Raw genomic sequence first — 25,576 nt, 5'->3', positions numbered from 1 at the left:
GGAATAAAAAACACCATTTCTCGGGCGCTCCAAATACTTAGTAAAATTCTATGATTGAAGAATGATTCCCTTGCGAAGAGAAATGTGAAGAACAGATTAACTGAGTATTACCTGGACCTACCAATGTTCACTTACCGTGGATAATCATTCAACTCAACTTTAAAATAAAGTGAAAAGGTGACTGAGGACATGATTGATATTAGACGCTTCGGATTTGCGCAAGTTTAGAGAAGCGACTAATGGAGGAGGAAATCTCGCCTCTCCTCCTCATACACAAAAGGGCGTGACGTAGTGCATTAAGGTGCTCGAGAACCGCAAGGGGACCGGAAGGGGGTGTCAGTAGGTGTGAGCAGGAAGGGAGAAAAACGGAGCAGGAATTGAAATCATTTAATTTATTTTTCCCCGCAAAAACAGACAAACACGAGGTTCAACGAGAAAGAGAGAGACTTTTCGAGGAAGCGGGAAAGAAAGTATGAGATGCGTCGTGTCGCGCTAAAAGCACACCCTTCAACTCCCCCCGCCCCCCCCCCCCTCGAGCGCGCACCCCCGGAGGCGGTCCACGCCGACGCACTTCCCGGTCACCCCCCGCCGCGTCGCCCGCATCAAAACTGCTCTTTCCACTCCTGGACCTTTTCAACTTGACGGCGAATCTGTCCGCCTTCACTCAACGGGAGAGCCATGTCTCCGGCGCACCTCACCATGCGGAGATTCGAAACCGTCGAGAAGGCCAATTATACACACACACACACACACATAAAAACACACACGCACATCACCAGCAGTTAACGTTGATTGTGCGTTTGCAAGCCTTCGCGGAGACGCGCATCATTCGGAAGGTTTTTTAAACCGCGGTCCCGGGTCTCAATTCAAGAATATAATCGATCTACTCAATACGGAGACTAATTCAATCTTATTATATTTGAACTCACTTATTTTGAGCCATTTAAACACATTTTCTCAATCGGTCATACTATTTATTTCTTGATTGACTTTAGGCCTGATTATTATTAAAGTTAGTCTATAATTCATGCTACGGTTTTGATGAGTCTATTACATTTGAATTGATACATTTCTAAGCGCCAACTAACACCACGCTAAATATATACCCTGAAAACTGCATTGAAATAAACCAATCTTAAACTAGGTATATTTCTACCACCCTTCGTTCAGTAAAATGTCTATGCTGTTCCCGTCTCTACTTAGTCTGCCCAACATTTTCTCCTTCATCGAACTCTTCAACATTCCATTGCCACTCTTGGTGCAACGCCATAAATCTAAATTCAGGAGAATAGGCGTCCAATCTTATTCATGTTGCTTGGGGAATACAGTACGGATAACACATAGAATATTTTTTATCATGTGCAGAGATTAAATACTCGAAAATAAATTAAAATGCAATCTAATTCAACGACTAGATCATGAGAGCATAGTCACCGCTCTTACAGTAATTAATTCAATTGCTCGTAATAAAGGGTCTTAGGTAAGTACAGATGAAGCAAAGAATAAGAGACAAAATACAACCACTCTGAGCGTGGCAAATAGATGAGAGCTTCGATTTCAAAGGGAGCCGTGAAATATTATAATTCGATGACACTTTTAATACCCTTTTGCTGATTTAAACGTTGGACGTAATAATATACTTTACGATGTTATCCAAATTGATGAAGCTTTGAGTTGCCGAGGGATCTTTCAGGTTATTCCCTACTAATAATATGCTTAAGTTATTTTGATTAATTAATAACCATGTTTAGCAACAGGTAGGGGAGAGAGATACGTGCTCCTTGTCTTGCAGGCCATGGAAATCGTGCGTCTTTAATTACCAACTGTCATCAGCCTCGTGATATATAGCTATTAATTGCTATAGGAATGAATCAATCAAAATTCAATTAAAAATTCCCAAGTATATCCTTTTGACTGATACCGCTCCACGGGGAAAATGCATACGATTAAGCAAAACAAACAATCCGTTACACAAACCTTTGATTATAAAATATAAATAATTTATCCGCGAATGTGACATTGAGCCTTCAAAGTGGAGAAAATAAACGGTAGCGAAGAAGGACAGACGATACGATGGGAACCCAAAAATATGTAACGCTTACGAGTTCTGAGCTATCTCATATCCGTCGGATCCAGTTATTTATGGCTTCAGTTGGTTTTCCATTATAAACTCTCTTATTTTCTCCATCTCCCACCCTCCAACTCCCCTAATTTTTTTTTTAATTCCCCGACCCCACCCCTCGACCGACAAACCCTCCCCCCCACCACACACACACCCGCCTACCCTTCCCTGTTCCGCTGTGAAACGCCTTTATTTTAACGCTATTAATTAAGCGACGCAACGGGTTTGAAACGCACGATGACGGAGTGGGAAGGGCTTGGGACCGCCTCCTATCACGCCCCGTTCCGTCGCCTTCGAAAAGAAACGAGAGGAAAACAAAAGAAAATCGAGGATGGGGGGGGGGATAAATCATGGCGGACTGTCTGTCCTACCTCCCACCCTCCCCTCTCCGCACGCCTTTCATACTCCCCCTCCCTCGACAAAATCCCTTCCTCTAACTCCTTCCCCACCTCCTCCTCATTCCCCAAACCCTCTCGAATGCAATTAATACTAATCCACGATGGCATTTAATACGCTGGAGCGGGTCCACCTCGCGTTATGGGACACCGAGGGCGTGTTTTTCGGCAGCTATCCCGCAAAGACAATCTGCTGCAACGGAAACTGCCGCACAAATACCATTTCCACCAAATGAGACGCTAAGATACTTCACGGAAACAGTGCGTTTCGAGGCAATAAAATACTCTAATGGCTTCTGCTGACGAGCTACGGCGGACGGAAAACTGAATAAAAATTGGAATGATAATTTATCTCCCACACATTTTCTTAAGATAGCATATTAAAAGATTTTCTTAGGAGAGAAGAGCATAAGAAAAAAATCAAAGACTTCAACCTTGCTCCACGCTGCTTAGTCCGCGAATTAATTGCAATCATTTAAAGAGCAATCCTTCGCATTATCTGGTCGATACTCTTCAGAGTGAATGGGGACGCTTGAAAGATTGATACCAACGTCAAATTGTCGAAGGCGGAAACGAATCCGCGATGATACCCAGAGTGCATTTCGCTCTCGCAAGCCGTCACGAATTATCGCAAAATGCATAAGAACGGCCAAGGAGGGAAAACGCGACTCGGAAGGAGGTATAAATAATTGACCTCTTCAGCAAAAACACAGTCACGTCCCTTTCCCCACCTCTCCTCACGAGATGAAGCTATCAACAGACACAAAAACACATCGAGAAAAAGTCCAGGCGGGAGAGAAGGGAAACCCTCCCCTTTACGAAACATTACCGTAGTTGTCTTCGAAATGACCTCTCATTCTCGAGGAAAAATGGAACGTTAGGAAGGGGATGGGAGGGAAAAGATAAGTGGGGGGCGTACACCACCTTCCACCCGATCTCCCCCCTCCCCGACATACCCCTCCACCTCCAAGGGCCCCGACCATTCCCTCCCGACCCCCACCCCACACCCAACCCAAGCCCGTACCTCCTCGCATAACCGACCTCACCTCCTCCCATCCGGACCGGCCAATCACTCAGCCCTACCCTACCCTCCTCACCCTTTTTAACGGGCGTCGGGAGAGAAGAGATGAGGGGGGGGAAGCGAGGGGGGGGGGCACACGTCTGTGGAGGGCCCATCCCACTGGATGTCCGCCCGCTATCACTCAAGCACACCATCACGCGCGGGGGAAGGGATGGGAGAGGCAGGGGGGAGAGAAGAACCCAGCTAGGACGTCTCAGAGGGTGCTTGCTTCTCTCTCTCCCTCGATTTTTCATCCCCCTCCTCTCGCTTTAAAGATCGCACGGCTGTTGGCGATGGGGAATATTAAGGAGCGTGCCATCGGGAGCGGTGGTTATCAAGAATACCGCGAAAAACAACTCGTGCAGGAGGTGAATTGCCTCGTCCCGAACCTGGCTTCCATCTCCCTCCTCTCCTACGCGAGTGAAATCGTTAAGAAGGCGTAAGACTGGACACACACGCACATATTATTCCATTGTTGATAAATGTTACTGATATACGTACGTACGAGCAGAATAAACTCCTTGGTTAAATATATCGCTGAATTCGTTCTCATTCCCGCTGCCAGTTTCCTATCCGGCACCCTGGAATGATTTTACATGAATCGCTCTTTTTTCACAGGGTAGCACGAATGCTAAATTGGTTGGCAATTCTCTTCCGGACGTGCCGCAGAGTGGAAATCGGTTGAAAAGATCCTTCGAGAATACTCGGAATAGATTTAATATTAATTTTAGCCGGAAATAGATTTGACCCAAAACCACCTTTACCCGTTGGATTAAACGAAACAATTCAAACTAATGGAATTTTACAACAATGACCAATTCTGATGCTTCTAATAATTGTCATCTCATCAGTATTTGCAAACCTAAAAACTTGTGAGTTGCAATATGATTTCAGTGCGGAAATGTTTGTCATTGTCTATATGCAAACACGAGTGTACAAAACTTTGGTAATATTTATTTACTAGTTATGCAATCCCATTTAGCCTTTGGCTTCACTCAGGAAAAGATTCAGTGGTGAGCGTTTTATAACTAATGTAAATTACGAGTAGTTTCCGCAGGTGCTCTCGCTTGGGAATCCCAAAAACTATATCCCGCCAGGCTGGCGCATCTATAGGGAACTATCGCGAAAAGTAACCATTGGTGAAAACTGATCATTAAAAAAAGCGACGAAAAAAATTACAAAGTAGAAATAAATGCAATTTTCTCTCAAATGACAAATGCTTCTTCATCGCATCAAGGTTAGTATCTCGCTTGCATGACATTACACAACACCACAGGGAAGGTGAAACGAGAGGAGATTAAAAAGAGTGCTTTGCCGCAAGAAGATTCAATCCATCATGAGATCACTTTTCTCTCAACTTCCTTAATTGGGACGGACACAAGATGAAAGGGATCTCCAGAGCCCCAATGTAAAAGGCCATTACCACACGACTCACAACAACTCCCGTTTCAATTTTTGACGGGCTTTAAAAAAAATACGAATTTCGCCTCTCCAAGGGGGAAAAAGAAGCCTTCGCCGTAACTCCCTCGCCTAATTAAAAAAAGACGAGAAAGAGAGAGAGAGAAACAGTTTCCCCGTGCGCCCATAACTCACCCCAAACGACACACGCGAAAAGGGTGTTCGTCTCGGGACGCGCACGATCCGAAACAAAGACGCAACCATCTGCGCGCTCCTTGCCTTCAGACATCCATTCCACCACCTTCCACCAGACTCCCCCACAAATTCCTCACCCCCACCAATAAGACGCTTCGCTCCTTGGAACGCTTTTGCGGTATTTTAATCAACACCCCATGCACGTGCAAGCACGCTTTGAAGGATCGGCGGGGTTGAACGGCGGAGAGATGAAATGTTATGAAAAGTTAGAAAGCACGAGATTCAGACCGCTGTGCCGAGTTAAGGATTAGGATTGAAACAAAATAACTAATGTTACCGCTTTGGTTGACAGGTGAACAAACCCACGGGCTCTCCGGAGCCACGGCACGCCGAAAGGGTTAAGGCGATGATAAACCCTTTCTGGGTTAGAACCCTCACCATCAGGACGAAATACCATCACCATTAAACAATGGGGACGTAACGTACATCGACTAGCAAACAGGATAGCGGGCAAGGAATCAACTGCTGATGGTAAAATATTTTGACAGCTAACTTTGATTCCTGGAGGGCGTTAACAGAGCATGCCCCCGAGTCTTCAAAGAAGCCTACAATTGGGTAATGAGTCATGAATTGCACACAAAAGCGATATTAAATGGGATTTTGACGCGAGAGACTGCTTTGTTGACACCGCTTACATTTGACAGTTTTTTAAAATTTTCCTAAGGCATAATCTACGAGCTTCGGCAATATTACTGACAAGTGATGTTAGAACCCCAGTCTTATGGTAATTATTAGAGGAACTAATTTCATATTCGTTCTAACAAAATGATTAAACACAAGCCTCAGTAGTGAAAATAATCGTGTGTGTAGGTTAACTTTTTAATAGCGTGAACGTGAACGATGCCAGGAAAATTCAAGTATCAAAATCAACCAGTAAGTCATTACTTATTCTACGCGGTGAATTTTTTGGGCACCATAATGGTGTGGTTTTCATAATTCCACCATCTTTAAAATAAGCTTCAGTACGTATATTATTCTTACAATAAGTTAGATTCGGCATCCTCTCTAACAGATAGGATGGGGTCCCATCAATATTTTTCAGAATTGCTACGCTACACTTTTTGATGAGCTATAACAATCTCCACTAACTTGGTCTAAGTTATCGCTTACTCCGAAGGCTAGCAAATACAATAAGGTGACAAATCATGTCATTCACGGAGAATTATTTCTTAAATTAAAATCTTGAAAGAAAAGTTTCAAAAAACTAGAGAAAATAACAATGGTGTTTCAATGTAGCACATACTCGGGGAAAAGCAGAATAATTTCAAACAAACAGGAAATTGGAGTAGACCAAAACGATCTCTCCAGGAATCTGTACACTAAATATAACAATGGAATTAGCAATGAATCATCATAACATAAATTCATTCTTCCGAAAAATATATAAACGAATCATCACTTGGGCAGCTATCTACATCAAGTGCTAGAATTGACGCTTAAGTCAGAACGCTAACGAAAAATGCAATGTCTAAACAATAATATATAAGAAAATTCCATTTTAGTTTTCAAGAGTAAATCGCGTGCCGAGAACTACTTGGTGACGAGCGTGAACGCCATATGATACGAATCAGTTAACAAGTTATCCGAATACAGAAAAATAAATGAACGTCACTCGTTTCCATGGTTATAAATAATTTTTAATTGCCAAGTTCTTTCGTTTCGCGGGGCTTGGTTGACAGCGCTCAAACATCTCGCATTTCAACGCGCACAATTACTTCCCCCCGACATGCTACCCCCATCCTAATCACCTGTCCATCTCCAACCAGGGATAGCCGTAAAGTAGGCAAATAGGACTGAATAAATTAGGGGCTACACGGGTAAAAATCTCACGGATGGTTGAAGGAATAGCGAAGATGGAATTTTTCCATAAAATCGGAAACCGGTTCCCCTTGCCGCCCCACTCGTTACAAACTAACATCACAAATGTCTGACCACATATATTATTACGGCGCATGTACATCTCTTGGAGGGGGAATAAATTACATGTCTGATGGGAGAGGGCGGGATGGAAGGGGATATCGACGAATACATACTGGGGGAGAAGTCCTTAACGGCGACACTCCTTAAAAACCATTACGGACGACGCTCCTATTTTTTCCCGTCTTGAATGACCTTTCTTCTCCTGTTCCACACAAAATAAAAGCGGAAAGAATATCCCCGAATGGAATATCATTCCCATTGGCCCCCTTCATATCTGCTCTCGCCCCGGAGATGGTGGGCTCGGATAAGGGGAAGAGGGAGTCAAGTTGACCAGTCGCCTAAGAAATGACCCCAACGGGACTCAACGCTCTTCCGGACGGCCTAAACGAAGGAGATGGGGTTAATGTGTGACTGAGCCGAAAAAAAATTGAAGAAATGTAGGAAGGGCGACGGGTGGAAAGGTGATTGGGAAATATCTGAAATCCCGAGAGGATAACGAGTGATGTCTGCGGGACGGGGTCTTAACGAATTTCTCCCTTCCTATTTTATTGGATCACTCCGTCGTGCGGCTTGCTATACGTCTTCTTTCCCGTCCAACTTCCCCAATTCCTTTTAATTCAATTCAATTCTAAGACCAATCAACCATTTTAATCACTTCGAGAGTCACCTTGAAAACGATGCCCATGGAAGGAAAATGGAATAAATTTTCTCTCTCCTAATTGGTTTCCATGTGGGTATATTATTTTATTGTTCTTTTCGGGGATTTTTAGGGGATTGTTTTTCCCTTATCTTAGCCCTTTAGACTTCCTTCCGCTCCCATAACCCTTACCATCCTCGGAAAATCAGAAATTATAATAGTAAACAATCGAAATCTTAGCCAAAACAGTAACAAATCGAATTGCAAGAGGGAACAAGATTAAACGCTGCGTAGACATCTAATTCATTCGTAGGTGGATGCGCTTGTGTATATAAATTGCTAGTACATGAATTTCCATGTGTGTAAGGTAAAATAAGTTGTGCATGAATATATACAGCTGTGTGGGTGTGGGTTAGCGTGTATTTACTTGTTTTGCATTTAGTTGCATTTTCTTTTGCGGGGGGTGTCCTAAAACCTCCCGCCACACGCGCCTGCGGGGTATTGTGTAAATGTAATCATACGTAATCCTTCGTTTCTTAATTGGTCAATTCACAATTTTCCGTTTAAACACATACTAATACTCTAGGCAAGTAACGTAGTTCCTCACTGAAATTGATGTAACATCGAGTACTATAAGGATTTTTCGTTTTCATTTTCATGTTATAACTTCGAAAAAAAAACATTCTAGGCATTTATTAACAATAAATATATTAGATAGGTTAAAAAAAACTGAATAGAACGAACTAATAAAAAATAATTTAATACGTGCTCCATTTCCATATCATTATCATTTTTTAATGCTTTCGGCTCGGTTGGAGCAATGATATAGACGTATACTTGGTGATTACGTGAGCATAGTCTACTATACCATTTGGAACTCAACCTTTCCCAAGACTAAGGTCTGTTCTATCTACACCAGAATTTCTCTCACATATTTCCATCATCGTCGGCTTTCCCTGTCTATCTGGCCTCATGCATCTACCTAACACCCCACCTTTCCTTCCAAACTTCATTTCCGTTGAAAGCACTCATTTAGATAAATTTATTTATACTAATGCCCCATTGAAACTCAAGTCACATATATAACTTACGGCTAGAAGTAACCTTAATATCCATTGATAATCTGTAATTGCATTTTTTTAGGGCAGAGAACATAAAAAGCATTTTAAGAGCTTTATAAAACTTAAAGAAAGTGATAACAGTATGAAAGAATACTGAGTAATTGTGGAACTAGTTGAGAAGCCCTTTGCATCAACCCTGCTAACCTTGAGTCACTAAACGAACGAGGTCGTGTACACAGTTTTGTTTGCTCAGTGACAGGCATTTCCATTAAGCATGATTCAAATCAATGTGAAGTATGAGGTACATAAAAATGCTACTTCGAAAATATTTATTTCCTACTGGGGTGAGGAATTTCACCTTGCAATTGGGGTTTTATTTCGCAAATATGCATCACGAGAAGATATTACTTTGTTCGTATCGACTAGTTCCAATCGTTAAAATGTAATAAACCAGGGAATAGTCTGAAAGTTCGGCAAGTTTCTTCTAGTTCTCTCACTAACTTCCGCACAGTAAAATGGCTGCTAAAGCTTTTGTCGAATCCACATAAACAGAAGACATTTTTTCGTGCAAAACGCACACGTAATTTGTTTTAATCCACATCATCAGTCGCATTTCCCGACGAAAATTCCTGAAATACCACATCTACGCCCAACTCCCGTCACCCAAAACCTCCCGCCGCACTCCCTCTGCACTTCGACCCCCATCTCTCATCATCTCGACTCCCTTCAAAGCATTCCCCACCGCACGCCCCTTTGTCTCGACGCCCCTCCTCCACACATCCCATACCTTCCCAGACATCCCCCTGCCTAACACACCCCTCACGCATTTGACGCATCTCAACAAGTTTCTTGTTATTTCTATTCCCCGCCCACCCTCCCCCGAGCCGCAGTCCGCGAAGGGCGCGGCGGCGGCGGTCTCGATCCTTTCCGACGGCTCCCTTCGTCTTGCTTGGAACGCGAGACCCCTTCCGCGGAGGAACAAATAAATTGAGGGGACGACGACGATGCCCCTCCCCGCCAGCTTCCATACACGCTTCGCTCGTGTTCCCTCCCCGAAATCACCGCAGCTCCCATCCACCGCCAGCCCAGCCTTTTCTTTCTCTTCCAAGGAGGAACGCGAGCTCTCATTACTCCGAAAACAAAAGGCCTGCTGCCACGGGGATGCATTGCGCGCGAGGTCCTCCCTCTTGCGCTCTGGGGGTCGCTTCGGTTGATCACTTGCGGGAGGGGGGTGGGGCGAGGGTAGTCGCGCGCGGAAAAAGGGGAACGGCGATGAATTGGCACCAGGGGGACTTTTGTGTGTATCTCATGTAGAGGAATAAACAACGACTCCGATGGCCATTGTTGCCAGAAAATGAAAAAAAAGAGTGAAGCGAAATGCGATGCCAAAGACGAACATCCAAAATCCGATGGGAGGAAACAAAACAGATGCCTAACAAAGTTTTTTGAAAGAATTTTTTTTTCTTCACGGTTTTATTAAAATTTTTTAAAACAAGGGAAAACTGGCTCGAGAAGAGACAGCAAAGCGTTTATGATCCGCAAATGAGAGTTTAGATTTTTTTGTACCCTAGAAAGCGAACGGAATCCCATCTCTCAAGCCTTCTTTGAATTTCCGAAACAAACGAATGTTTCAACAAGTTAGCAGAAGAGACGGAGACTGTCGGGAAACTTTGATTCTCTACTTTCCTTTTATGGGCATGCGAGTACTGATGATTCATAAAGAAATGTGTCCGACAAAATATGCTTCATCAAAGCTCGATTCTTTCAGATATTAACTCGAATTGTTGAGGGCACATAATACGTATTTCAACAAAACCCCCATTAGTATCACCATGATACGAAATTAAACCAGTCTTCATCCAACAATGCATTTGGCTCCCTAGGATACTCACGCACTCTCTGACCACAATTCCTTGAATTTTATTGGGCTCTTTTGGAATGATAGGTACATTTAAATGAACATACATTACTGAAAATATACTGCGTCATCCATGGAAAATTAATTCATTAATCATGAATAAGAAGGTAACACCACATCAGATATCGATACTTATTTTTAACCAGGTATAGGAAGGATAATCGGTTTGTAAGTGCGTCTACCGCACTGATATTCATGATCAAAAATTAAATTTGACGCTAATATCGTATACAAATTCATCATTATGGCTAGCCGCAAACAAATAATATGTTTCATAAGTTGAAAAACATTAAATGCTACTCAGCACACGAGGAAACCAATCGGCTGAAGGATCCGGGGAAACGTCCTTTTGAAAAAAGCACCCGAGGAAAGATATTCCGTTTGGTGCGAGTGCGACCCCAGAAAGTTTATTTGTACTGAAAACTTTCGGGGAAACTGTAGCAGCTTCTCGGAAAACCGCGCGACTTAAACAAATAGCGGCGTTTAAAACGCCATAAACTGCTTTTAAACGGCTGAATTCAAGACATTTTATAAGACTCGGAAAAGAGCAAGCCGAAAGCGACAACACAAAATATTTCGAGAACCAACCAACCTCAGATAGCTCGAGGGGTGGGGGGTAGGCTAATGGGTTGAAGTTGGATGCACCCGCGGTGAGAAAGGGGGCCTGGAGCCAACGTGGTCTAGTCTTCACGACTTCAAAGAATCCCTAGTTCCTCGTATTCTTGTACTCGCGTCTCCTCTACCCCTAACCCCTGACGGACAGAGAGCACTAGAAAACGCCGACCATCAAACAAAAATTTACGACACGGCATTAAAATAAAAAAAGAGGCGAACCCTTTCCCTCAAAAACCCTCAGGAGACGAACCACAATTTGATCAGTCAAATATGCTCCCTTTTTGGTTAATAGACAAAACGTGCCCTACCCCCTTTTTCTCGGACTCGCTTTCGACTCCCGATCGGAAATGTTCTTCTGGGCCCGTTTTAAATATTTGGAAGGCGAACCATAAAAATCCGGCGGTAGGCCGCTCCCCTTATCCACACAACCACTTCCGAGAATCGTGGGCACATAAAAAAAATTTGTACTTCCGCACCGAAGTTTCGGAAAGGGGAGGTACGGACCCCTTCTCTCGGCGTCTATAAAACTCACACGGAGGGCACGGATGGGGGAGATTTCTCCATTTCCACTAAAAAAAATCGAGAGACATTCCTTTGCTTTTTTGGTTCGAGAGATGTAAAATTATTTATATTTTCACGATCCACGGCCGTAAAAGCCTTTTTTTCCTCTCTCTCTGAAACAGAAAAACGAAAGCGGAGTGAGTGGGAGTATTTCTTTTGTCACTCACAGTCACCCACGAAAGGCCATTTTCGCGATTGTTGTGGTGGCGCAGAGGAGAGTGAATGATTGGAAGGCTTTCCTTTCGTCGCTTTGGTAACTCATCATTTTAAGCCGATCACATGGGAGAAGATTATCACAGTGTGAGTGGTGAACTTGATAAGGGAAAAAGAGCATGACAGGCTTTTTTGCCAGACGAAGACAAGGCACCAGAAAACCGCGCGCTGCACGAACGTGAGATGTCACACCAGTCAGCTACAACGCACGGACACTTTCGGGAATCCGCACCCCTCAGACCAGCACGAAAGGGGATGAGAATATTGTTTTGGAAAAGTGAAATATAGAAGACATGAGAGTGAGAGTGAGAATTGCATAGGGACTGCAGTGGGTCCATCGTGGAGAGTGGCAAGTCAGCCTCTCTTCTCCGCCGCACGGGAGACTGTTGGTTGACGTAGGACTCCGCCAAAAACCAACCGACGCGTGACTATTTTTCAAAGGGATTTAGCACCAGCGGTGGATTGGAGATACGCCGATGAAATCACTGAAGACGGAACCGCGACGATGGACGCGACGGCTACCCCAAGAGGTACAAACGGAATCCAAGTGTTTCTTCATTAAGCCTTTGCTTTTGATTTGCGGCAGCGATTTATTATTCGTTAACGAAAGCGAACAAAAACGGATTAGCTCCTCCGTAAATCCTCGTCCTCGGGTACTCGCACGATTAGCTTATTCGTGAAGGGAGGAAGTACGGGTAAAAGGGTAGCGTTGATGGGCTGGGCTCCATTGAGAAAGGGATTCGGGAGTGTTTGGTCTCACTCGCCAGCCGTTGTCGTTCTTGGCATTGAGTTCCGGGTGGAGAAAATTAGTATGTCCGCTTCGCGCATTCGGGAGGAAGATTTACAAGCGTCAACCACAGAAACGCAAAGTATGCATGACCGAATATTCGCATTTTTTTAACGCTTTCTCTCTTTCCCTTGTTCTCTGTGAACTCGGGGAGAAATTGTTTCGGAGGGATGTTCCCACAGCGTGAATAAAGGGGGAGAGGGTTTCATCTGCAAGGATGGCTTAATCAGTCACTTGTTAAAAAAAATCCGATGGGTGGAAACGCAAATTTATATCTAGACATCAAAGGGGTTGTTTTCCGAATAAAACGGGAAACTTTCGGCCGGCGACGCATTAGTTTTGCTACACGGATCGTGAAAGACTTTTGAACCACAACTCTCTCATTACACGAAATCGATACACGGCACCATGCATGAAGTCGTACGAAATAGCCTCACGACATCTACGCCATTCACGCTAACCTACACAATGAACCCCAGCAAGAAAGGCTTGTGCTATTCAACATGGGAGGGCCGTCAAAACACAGAATTATTTCGCAGCGGAGAATGGATCCATAAAAATAAATTAAGTTAGAAAGATAGATACAAAGGTTAAAGAGGATGATGCGACATAACCTTGCGTGAGGGTTGAATGACGTGGACGTGGGCGGTTACAGCATGCACGATTTCATCTGCGTAGCCACTAACAACAGACGCACGGCGTAACAGAATCCTCACACGCATCTGAAAAGAGCCGTTGTAAAGCAGAAGCGAAGGTAATACGACAGCGACTTGCAGGCTCAAACTTGGAAAAAGAAAATACAAAGGCGATTGCAAAATCGCGGAAAGCGGTCCTCGGCGCAGCTAACAACACCCAAGTGACAATCGCGCGTCCAAAAAAATAGACATCATTAAAATGAAACTGCTCTTTCAATTGCAGCCTACAATTGCCCTTGCCCAATTTACTCCAGAGAATAATTCAAATAAAGGTGACCCAAATCAACGCCCAAGCTTAAACTGCGGACGCGCCCTCTTGTTTGAGCGCGCGCATAGCAATTTAGCTGTCGGAAGCCGTCCTCCACGCTTCCCTGACCCTAGCATACCTTTCCGCCCCTTTCACTTACTCCCACCTCTGCCAGCTCAGAAAGCACTTGGTCCCTCCAAAATTCTTGTTTCACCTTAGCACCAACAAATCTATCACCGCATCCCGCTCCGGATGGGACTATTGGATATAAATATGTATTTGAATTGGAGTTAACGGGCCTCTGAAAAAAATGACCACACGACTGGCAGATAAACTCGCGTTTCGGTAACAAAAGGTAACCAATATGGGGGGGTTTGGATTATTAATTTACGACTTTGGTGCCTCGGCCAGACGAAAATTAAATTTTCACGAAAGAATTTCGATCACCTTGGCGACTTGTCGCTAATGATGAGGTGAGATGACAATATTGGTGAATTGGTACATACGTAGATACTCTCATGCACTGGTGTGCATGGGAATATTTATGTACTTACAGCTTAATGGCCTCCTTATGGTATACTACTCGATTAAAAATGATTGTACGCAATCAATGTGTGTATTAGAAACGATTTCGCATACACAGTCCAAAACATAATTTACGTCAGCAAATTAGGTAATTAACCATTTCAGAACGATCATATTCACCTTCAGTTATTTCCAATTGCTATCACTGGATGTGAGACAAAGGACAGAGACGTATGTAGAAAAAATGAAGGGACATAAGGAATTGTTCACGGATAAGAATAACTTTTGAAGATCGCAACTGACGGATCGAGTCGCTAACGAAGAATTTCTTTTAGTAGTATCCGAAGAAAGAAACGAACAGAATAAAATGAGGGGGCATACGTGTAAATAAAGGGTTAACCTGGAGGTACGACAGCTTGTGGAAGAACGCCAGGGAAGGCCAAGTATTGCAGAGGAGATCCCGGATGCGATTCATGAAACAAGAGTGAAATAGGTGAAGCCATAGAAAGAATCCTTATCCTTACGAATCAAGTGATAAGCTATTTTTTTATTATTTGAGTGGAGAGCTGGATTCAAATCAACCCCAATATTGATGACTATTGGTGATGTTGATAATGAATTGACGAAGATAGAAGAGGCATTTACAAAACAGGCAAATTTCATGGGTTTTTCAGAATATGTGGCCTCCATGGAGATTCTGTCAAGGTTTGAAAAATCGACGGAAGGGAACAAATAGGCCGATTTTAGCCGCAAATGGGTATGACACAAGAAAATTAACGACCGGTTTTTAACTTTAAATATCCTTTCGATGAACACATGAACCTTTTGTCAGAAAACAGGAGTAGAAGTCGGAGCGACTGAAGAATTTGAACGGGGATTGGGGGATAGGTTTGAAGAGCGAATCCCCTTCCGACAAGAGGCAACGCGACCCACCAACCTATCTCGCGAATATGAGTTTCGATCCAACTCCGCCATGAGAAGGTTGCATTCTCTCGACACTTCTTCAAGCGATCATCCTCCCTCATTCCGACCCCAGCGACACCAACCCGAAACCTTCTTTCCATCTATTCCTCTTCGCCAGAGTCCAATAAAAAAACCTCCTGTTGCAAAAACTTGAACATCGACCCGGAACACCGTACTTGTCCTTCCTTGGGAAAAAAATGAATAACGTAAACCACCCCGGGCGATCACCCCCTCCCATGAAATATGCTACCCCCTCCACACCTCGTGCCATTTTCCTCATACGCCATGCCACATCCACAAACACTCCCCATTCTCCCAACCTCACCCCCGCCATCCCATCCTGGCTGCGCTACCATGGTCGCGCGACAAAACCCATCTCCGAGCATCGGGCACGGGAAAGGAACGTTGCTCAACGACGTACTGCGGAACAAATGACAATCACCGGGGCTTCCGCCCGTTCCTCACGCCCCCCCCCACCCAACACACCCTCGGGGAAGATAGGGTGGTGGTGGGGAGGCGAATGGATCGAGGGACGGGGAAGGAGTCGTATCGGAGCCGATATGGGATGAGAGAGACAATACGAAGAAGACTTGGGCCAGGGGGGGGGAGAGTAGAACGACGGCGGGATGAGAGGGGGTCGGCGGGCGGAGTGCGCATGGTGAGGAGGAATGTTAGGGGAAAGAACGGCGAAAATGACGAAACGGAATACAAACACATACACACATACAAACACGCACGCCGAGGCTGGAAATCGGCGCTGGATGGAGCGGAGCCCCGACGATGTGTTTGAAGGAGAAGAGGGGGGGGGAGGGAACTGATTATGTAAGTACAGACGTCTCGCATTGGTACGAAAAACAAAAGTGGCAACGGGGATGACAGAGGAGGGGACTTGGGTGTGCGGGGAGGGGGGGGGAAGGGTGCGAGAGGCAAATGGGAATAAACATCCCGGAAGAAATTGCAACTCTGCTGCCCGGTTTCTCATGCCACGTGCATCGTTGTCTCTGCGAGTATTTGCATCTAAACCTGCGCGAACGTAGACGAACACCACGCGGAAGTAGGCGAACACCACTCGATCAGATGGGCGGAATTCCCAAGTTAACAACTATTACTGGGCTGAGCTGTACACCGGGTGCAATTCTGTTTTACAACTCATCACTCAAGAATGTCCGATCCAAATTCGATTCTTTCCAAGCAACGAGCTGAATTAATAAATATTAAGGATCATCAAGGATTCAACGCCTTCCACACATCCTACTTGCCAATAAACTCTGTTTCACCTTCTTGATTAAACAATGACGACTAACTAAATGCAAAGGAATCATTAAAATCTAACCTAACTAAATCTAATAAAAATTAACCTGAGTTAAAATTCGGTTGGCTCGAGTGAATTTCATGAAAATCCAAGAAATGAGCAACCAATCAATATCCAACCGATTGAGGCTAAAAAAACAGTCGTGAAGACTTACTCTCCGTAGATATATAAAAAAAAAATTCTAGGAGAGCACGTACGCTGGAGGGAAATTTCATCACCTACACAACCCCAATCTTTTCCCCTTTCGCAGGGTCATAAAATAAAATCCCTTCTCCATTTCCATCCACACCACGTAGGGTTTGCTGATGAATCTCTTTCAGCCGCTAAACGTGTGCTGTGTACTCCTTCGACCCTGCTACACCCTGAACCGTGACGTCACCGCATTTCCGCAGAGATAGCGCCGCAGGTCGCTGATGAGCGAGGGGTGATCGATATATCGAATGCGGGGCGGAGGAGGCGATGAGGGGCGGAAGGCTGGGGGGTACAGGGGCGAGGAGGTGAATGAGAGAGAGAGGAAGGAGGAGGGGTTGAGGGTGCGGGAGGGGGTGGGGATGAGGCGACGTAAGAGCGAGAGAGGGAAAAAAATACACGGAGACGGGAGCCGGCAGGAGAAAGGCCGAGGAAGGGGCGGGATGGCGGGAGGGGGGTAGGAGAAAAGGGAAGGTTAAATATTTGCCGAGGGTGTAAGGAGGCGAGAGCGGCCGAAGGGAGGAAGCTGAAGGGAGGAAGCTGAAGAGAGTAAAGAGACGGTGACCTTTAAAAAAAATGGAGGGGGGAGCAAAATAGAGGAAACGCGCTGGAGCTAAGTAAAAGACGCCATTTTGAGTCTCGGTTTTCAGTGTAATCCAACGTCGCCTTCCTCCTCATAAACAAATAACTTGGTTGGGTTTCCCAGGGGAACTTCTTTATTGGTACACACGGAGCTGCTTCCTGCTCGAAATTAGGAAAATATAGCACAATGCACTACCTCCTGTCTTACCTACACCGGCAACATATGGATTGAAAGAGTGCGGGGAACTACGGCGAGAAGTTTCACGCATAATGATCGTCATAATTGTGGCTACTAAATTCATGAGAATCCTCAATAGCATGCATAATTTTTTTTCGCGCTGGTACTTGCATATTTTTTACCAAAACAATGTCGCCCTAGATAATATTTTTCCAACATTTAGGAATCTATTTTGTGATTGACGGGGTCCGTTCTATTTTCGCTACATTATTCTGCCTAAAAATGAAATGCTATAAACGTATTTATCCCAATAATTCGTGTTAAAATAAATTTTACGGAATTTTCAATGGAAGAAAATTTCATGGACACAAGCTTGTACGTAAACAGCCTGGGAGCAAGGACGATAAAAGTTCGATTAAAATTTGGGTTACGAGAGATAATTCGATCAAGTATCAATTTGTAGTTTTTAGTTTTTATAAAATTTTTATTAAACTCGACTACGATTAAAGACACTCAATTTCACGGGAAGGAGTAGTCTAGTCAAAGGAGTCCAAATAAGATGTCCGCTAAAATACGCATTCCTCGAGATGAATATTTGGCGCAAAATTGCGAACGAAAAACGTTGTAAAACACCTACTTCTTATGAAATTTAGAAGAGGAATGTTTGAGCCGTAAATTGGAATTTGGTGCGAGCTCCTGCTAAAATATCATTTTTCTACCGCTGCTTTAAGACATTCCTCTCCTCTGCGCATGCGCGCGTCGGTTAGGAGAATGATTGCAGGGTCATCCCCCGTGAGACACTTCCACGCGCCGTAATCACCACCCCCAACTCCTTGAACTGGGGCAGCCAGTCCGCGGTGCACGCAGTCTACAATGCACGATCCTTCTCCCTCGACCCTTGGCCCTCCAGACAACCGCCCATGCCTCCTCGGGCCCTCGGGGAGAGCACCCGACCCACCCCGGAGGTGCCTCCCAGGCGTGACCGTCGCGTTACGAGAGTAAGACGTATTACAGGGGGCGTGTTTTCCAAGGAGTGCGTCAGTCCATGAAACCACCGCCTTGCCTGCTCATTTTATTTATTTTATCCGTGCTCGCCAAAAGGCGGGCGCCAAAACCACGACGACCGCCTGTGCCCACACACCCCAGAGTGCACGCAAGTTATAGTCTGATGACTTTCGCCATGGTAACAACACGCTTTAGTTGCGGAAAACACCATGTAGCTACCTGCGGTTTTCTCGCTTCAAATTAGGCAGCAATGATTTGACACAAACTGTCTCAACCACGAGACCTTGATTCCTGCGATAACCGACCGCTACTTCCGCTATGATAATAAGCAAAGTAGATATTAAATTTAAAAAAATTGTAGGTACTTTATAATTATTGTATAACTTCCCCGAAAAAAAACAGCTATCACCCGAAAAACAGCATGCTTGTATTAACACATGTGCCATAGGTTATAATTTTTTACTCCCAACTGTCTTTGTAACATTGAAAAATAATAAATTCGGGATTTATTTAATCTTTATTAATTTTTAATTGACACTTGGGTTTTTAAAGTACGGAACTCGGATTATAAGCAAATAAATTAAGACAGAAAATAAATACCTTGTATAAATACGAGATAATTCCGTTAGAAATAGCATGCGGGGTGTAACGTCAATTACCGAATGGAATAATCCAAATGATGATGAAAAAACAAGATGCAAGCTTTTATCAACCCTAGAAATATTCCAGGTACTTACAGGTCGACTCTTAAACATTGAAAGCAATCAATTCATCATATGCAGTTTGACGCCTTGTTTTGCGCAACTGCTTCTATGCACCTGCTTTCATTTTTTAACTTTCCAATTATCATTTTCCTTCTTGACCGTCCGCGAATACTTTCAAAAAAGAAACCAACAAACCCTTGTCGCTCCTCCTCCCATGAGCCGCACGTTCGGGGGTCACTCCATGTTCATATGTCAGCTTTCTCATTATCATCCACAAAGTCCATTCTCTTTCGCCATGTCAAATTGACGCCAATTACGACGGAAAAACTAGAGACTTTTATGTCCCCTCTCGGATATCATCTTAAATCTTCCGCATCCCCCCCCCTCAGGGTGAGTTGGTAGCGGGGAGAAGGAAGGGTGAGGGAGTTGGCAGGGGAGGGTGGATGAAAATCGGCACCCAACCCAAAGGGGATGACTGAGACTTCCATTAGAGAGAGCGATCCAAACCCCTTTGCGCCATATAGCACAGGCCGATTACCGGACTGCCCCCCTCCCACTCACACCCACCCGCCGACGCCCCCCAACCCACTCGGCACGTCCCCTTCGACGAGCCGACCGACCGACCCCCTTTGCGACGACGGCCGTGAGGTCCACAACCTCCGCGAGCGCGCCTTCATCCCTCATCCGTCACTCCTACCCCTGGTGCCGTCAGAAACGGCCGCTGGTCTTGATGATATCGATGAAAATGAGCTGGAAAAGGCTGGTGGGTGTTTGGGTGCAAGGGATAACGTTATGGAGGGTGCCCTGTGGGGAAGGGGAGAGCAGGGAAAAGGCATGCGACCCTGTCTCCAGCACACCAAACAACGAACGAGGGGACGGATTCAAATGGTGGGGGAGGGAATAAGGGGGGGTTGTGTGTGAAGGGGTGCAGGGAAGGTCCATAGGGGGTGAAGGAAAGGGGGCCAGTGCGGGATATTTGAACAGAGGTGAAGGGGAAAGATCGAGTAAATAGGTCTTATGACGTCATGCACACAGGGAACGCTCTTTGCCGAATACCACGCAAAAGAAAATATTATCGCATGCGTGCAATTGTGTCGGTTGTGTGGCGAGTGTCCGGCTGCGAAAACTATTCACATTAATGCACACGCAGCAGTCAGCAAAGCCAAATATAGCTTTTATAATCATCCGTAAATGCATAATTTGTATTATTTTCATGAAAAAAGTTAGATATATCTAGTATATAGCTTAGCCTACCTATATCTACACACATGTGCGTGTGTATATACATATATGTGTGTGTATATTTTAATATATATCTCTCTCTATGCATATATATATATATATACATATATATATATATATATATATATATATACATATATATATATATATATATATATATATATATATATATACATATATATATATATATATGAATTGAAAACTCTATATATAGCCCATATTTGCGGAGAAAAGAAATTACGGAATTTTCATAAATTCGCCTTAACAGGAAGAAAAATAATCTTCAGCAATTGTTCTTCTAAAATAGAAAATAAATTAATGAACTCTATGAATAACACGTGCGTGGATTATTTGGGCCATTTCTGTGCGTCGATGAAGTGAGGGTTATTTCCACGTTTCCTGCTTCGTCATACGAGCAGTTCTCAACGAAATTTAATCTTCGTTGAGAGAATTCTCTCGTCTCCCTTGCGTCGAATCATACCGGAAGTCGAAGGGTGGCGGTGGAATGAACACCTTTAAAATGAGAGCAGCACCAAGGGGCGCGCCGTTGAGTGAGTTGACCGTCTTAACATTTCAGCCTTGTTTGGGATGGAGAGTACACCTCGATATTGCCATCTGACAAATTATGTTCCTCCCTTCCACCTATATTCCGCAGACCTACATACTTTTTCCTGTTTCATGGTCGTAATCTGCTGCAAAAATTGCATTTGAAATAAATACTTTTACGATTCTAACGACACTCGCATACTACATTGGCAAAACGTTCATTGTAAACGAATGCAAATTTAAGTAAATATTCTAAAACTTTAAAGGAGCCAAATTTTAAATAAATGGAGAGTTATCTTGATAAATCCTTTGATAACCTGCTACGGTTATCCAAGCGAAATGGCCAGGTGTCCGGTAATTGAAGAAAGTCAATCAATGTTAGGAACCGAGGGGAAACCTTACAAGGGTTTCATCAAGTAAAAACTCAGGAGTTGCAGAAATAAAACTCATATTCTGTGCTAACGTCAATAGAAGAAAATTAAGCAAACAGAATGGTTTGTCAATTAAAATTTTTTTTACAAACACTATCGGTTCATAAAAGTGAAACATTCAGTGACCAAAGCGCTGTGTGAAAAGCATCGGGGAACTGCATTTAAATGCAAATATAATTATGCCATGGGAACATTTTCCCGGACAATTTTTTACGCGACTCTTTTTCTTCCAAGTCTATAAAAGCGAGACCTCCCGTGAATTTACGAATCACGGAAAGATAGTAAAAGGGGTATTTAATTTCAAACGCAATGAATAATTCCCTCAGTTCGCTGTCCCACTCTTCTCGTGGATCAACATTTATGGGTAGCTTCTCGAGCCATCTTCCCCAACAAGAGGAGGGGTTAAGGGATAACAGGTGAAAAGGGGGAAAACCTGATATCTCCTGAAATTCCGTCGCGTGTTTTATTCGTCGCCTTCCATCCCCAACGACATTAATCACTTAACAAGACTTCGAATGGGTGTAAATGACACTCTTTTAAAAGCATCCTCGAGAGCTGTGAAAATGATTCCGGAGATGACACCGGAGATGAGTTTTTATTTCACTGCGTGGGCTGGGTGAGACCAGAGATTCCTCGGAATGCCTAGCGTAAACTCTGGCACGAAAATAGAATCTTATCCTTGGCTACAGAGGAGCATACATTACGGCTCACGAAAATTTCGCACAAACAGCCAGAGACCCAGCGTCGGAAAACTAATACTGTGTTGAAAGACCAGGTTGTTTTTATTACCGACGGTAATGGCGATGACATTGAGACAGGAAGTCGCCATCAAAATGTAAGGGAAAAACGTTTGAGTTTCATCACAAAACATGAATACTACCGCAATATAAAAATTAAAATAAACAATTGTAAATGGTTAACCCATACTGAAGTATGCTGGTAGAAATATATTACCACCGTTAAACGACTGAAGCAATCCTACACGGGATTTTAATTTCTAATTTAGAGCATAACACGCATTAAAAAATGTTAACTCTCTTTGATTCATTGATCCACGTCAGCGAGTTCATCAAAAAAATTCGTTCTAGAAAAACTTTGGACATACTACGGCTACATCCACGTAGCTTATGATTATATATAGAGTATACTAGAGTGACTATAAACAATGGCGTGAACATTAAGAAAGGTTTCGCACAGAATGGGATGAATTATATAAGTTCAAGAGAGATGAAAGGGACTTCCACATTGCTCACACAGGATCGAGAGTTGAAACTGTAAGGTTGAAGGTAGCGATGGTGGGTAGGTGGAACTATTCTCTTACCAGTCCCTTCTCCGGGAGATCGAGGAAAAACTCAAACCATTAGAAGCGAAACATAGGGTGAGGGAGAGAAAAAAGAAGGCGCGGAGAATAAAAAAGGCAAGGGGGTGGGGGAGGAAACTAAGAAATCAGTAACAGGATAAGAAGTTCTCCCTCGGACAAAATGGAAGAAGAGGAAAAGATATGGCGGAGGAGGAGGGACAAAAACTTTTCCTGGACCAATCCAGCGCTTTTTTCCCCCAAAAAACTCTTTCCAGTTATAAGGCACAGGGACGGAGGAACACCACCCCCCCCCCCACACCTTACACCTACCACCCTCTTCCTCGAGCACGATATCTACCCTCCCACCACCCGTTCCCACTCACGTATGCCCCATCAGTCAGTTAATCCTGCACCGAAAGAACCAAGTTTGAAAATCTCCCCCAAAAGTTTTCAAGTCCTGTCTTTAAACCCCACCTCCTCTTCCGCCTCCTCTCCCCCTCCAACGACTCCGCCTCTCAAAAGCCGCCCGGTTTCCCTCCTCTCCGGTGCGCCCCAACACCCCTACCCCCTCGACCAATCCACGACTCTCTCGGACTCAACCCCAGTCGGAGCGTTTCCACCCCACCCCCCACAGACCTCCAACCCCACCCTGCAATCCCCGACATGCAAAAAACCATCCCTCTCTCCGCCCGCGTACTTTCCGCCCCCACCCTCCCTCGCCCCCCATCCCACCCAGGGAGACGGCGGCGTAGCGGAGAATCTTGGCGCCCCCACACACTCGAAAACAATTGAATTAAAGCCCGGCGGGGGAGGGTGTGAGAGGCGGAGGCCCATTATGCATTGTGCAAATGAAATAGAAATCCTATGCAAATGGCGTTAGAATCCATGTTAGAATGGAGGAAGAGGCTGAATATAAGATAGTTTGAGAAGAATGAAGGGAGGGGGGTGTGAGGCCGCCTGAATGGGGGAAGGAGGAGGAGTGGATAATGCAAAGAAAAGTGCGAGGGAAGGATAAAAAGAGAAAGGAAATGGAATCTCTCACTCTCCTATTCCGATTTGGGCATGGCGGGAGGAGTGAGCTACGTGGGTGGCGGGGAGGAATTGATGACTGGGTTGCAGAATGGCAGAATATCTTGTATGTAAATTGAGGGCGGGGTATAAACGTGGGAAAAGGTCGCGTCTGGGGAGACGGATCCTTGACGAATGGGGTGGGCTGGAGCCGGGTGGGGGTTGAGGGGCGGGGAGGGGAGGGGATTAGGAAGAAGGCTGACTAAGAAAAGAAGTAAAGTAATAAGAAGGACGACGAATTAAATTAATCGCGACCCCGACGCGCGGACGGGGGCTTCGACGGAATGGCAAAACCAATGGGCGCAGTTACTTAGCGATTCAACTGACTGGCGGGAGTGATGCATTAGCGATATTATTCGGGTTAAATTGCAAACTGACACCATTTTACGATAATTAGGGGATATTAAAATTAATCGGAAGGCAACGGGACTTGAACGTATTACCATTGCTTAAACTTACCCGTAGTTAGTTCGTATTCACTGGAATAAAGTATTAGCGGTAAGTTGAATATATTAATAATAGGCTCCTTGAGGTAAAGAATAGCAAGAATGAACCACATTATATACGCCTTGTAAAAAAGAATTTATGCATTTCCAGTCCGTTGATCTTTATTGAAAAATAATTATTCTTGACATATTCCTACTCAATCCCATAAACCAATTGTGAATTCAATGGTAAATTCGCAGTGTGGAACAGATTTTAGAACTGGATCTCTGTTCGAATTTAGATACCCAATTATAATGACTGCATTCTCATTTCTTTTGAAGCACTCAAATCTCGTATGTGTTCCATAGTGTAGTCACGACATAGTCGAACGAAGGCAAAGGAGGCAAGAGCGGGGGCAAAATTTCCATCGGATGGCACATGCTTATATAGGTCCATTCCTGCCATTCAAGATAAGGATTACGGAAGGGAAAGCGTTTCAATTGCAATACCCCACGCAACGGTAATAACCCTTTCCAAAATCGTCAGCTGCCTGGAGCAGATCACAAGTAAAGGAATCGCGAGGCTCACCTCTGAAAATTATCAGCCTTCCCATAAACAGTTGTTATGCTCCGATTTTAATTCCAACATCAAAACGGATTGGAGCTTTTGAAAGATTCACGTATCCTCTCTCCCACACTCCATTGTATCATGAAAACCTTTCGGAGGGCTAATTACTGGGGAGCATTGTGGGTGGCGGAACAGTTTCGAAAGAACCGATACCGCCAAAAACAAAAAAAAATAATCCTTTCGAGAAAGCAAGTATAGGGTTCGCGGAGAGTGGTAGAGAGAGGAGATTGCATTAGCGCGAAATTGGAGAATGGGATATATATGGCCCCGCGAAAATTGGGTGATAGCTCTGTTATATGGCATGAACAAGTAGGGAGGATGGAGATGGGGAGATACAAAAGGGATATTCAAATGAGGGTATAGGAGAGGGGGTTTGAGGGAAGGGAGAGACCCCTCCCCCGCGGCAGTATCATTCAATTACAAGGCCCAGGATACAACGGAAAGGGAACGGGTGAGAGAGGCAGGGGGGCAGGCAGAGATGCTGGGGGTGTAGGAAACAGAAGGGGTGGTGTGGGATGTCCAATTCGGCTGATCTGCATTCGACTGGCGGTAGCTTCCGAAGGGTGGAGGGTTTGGGTTTAACGCGGCAGTGTG

The 25,576-nt window shown here is 44.5% G+C and overlaps 1 protein-coding gene across 1 annotated transcript in view; it reads right to left on the bottom strand.

Moving 5' to 3' along the window:
• Positions 1-25,576, bottom strand: part of hth (Meis homeobox homothorax) — an 834,894-nt gene that overhangs the window by 649,009 nt on the left and 160,309 nt on the right. The gene's annotated exons all lie outside the window — the stretch shown is intronic.

The sequence above is a fragment of the Hetaerina americana genome, unplaced genomic scaffold (genome assembly GCF_022747635.1).
Source record: "Hetaerina americana unplaced genomic scaffold, ioHetAmer1.1.p SCAF_9, whole genome shotgun sequence".
In the NCBI taxonomy this organism is placed as follows: domain Eukaryota; kingdom Metazoa; phylum Arthropoda; class Insecta; order Odonata; family Calopterygidae; genus Hetaerina; species Hetaerina americana.
Note: the sequence above shows the minus strand (reverse complement) of the source record. Positions and strands in the feature narration are given on the sequence as shown.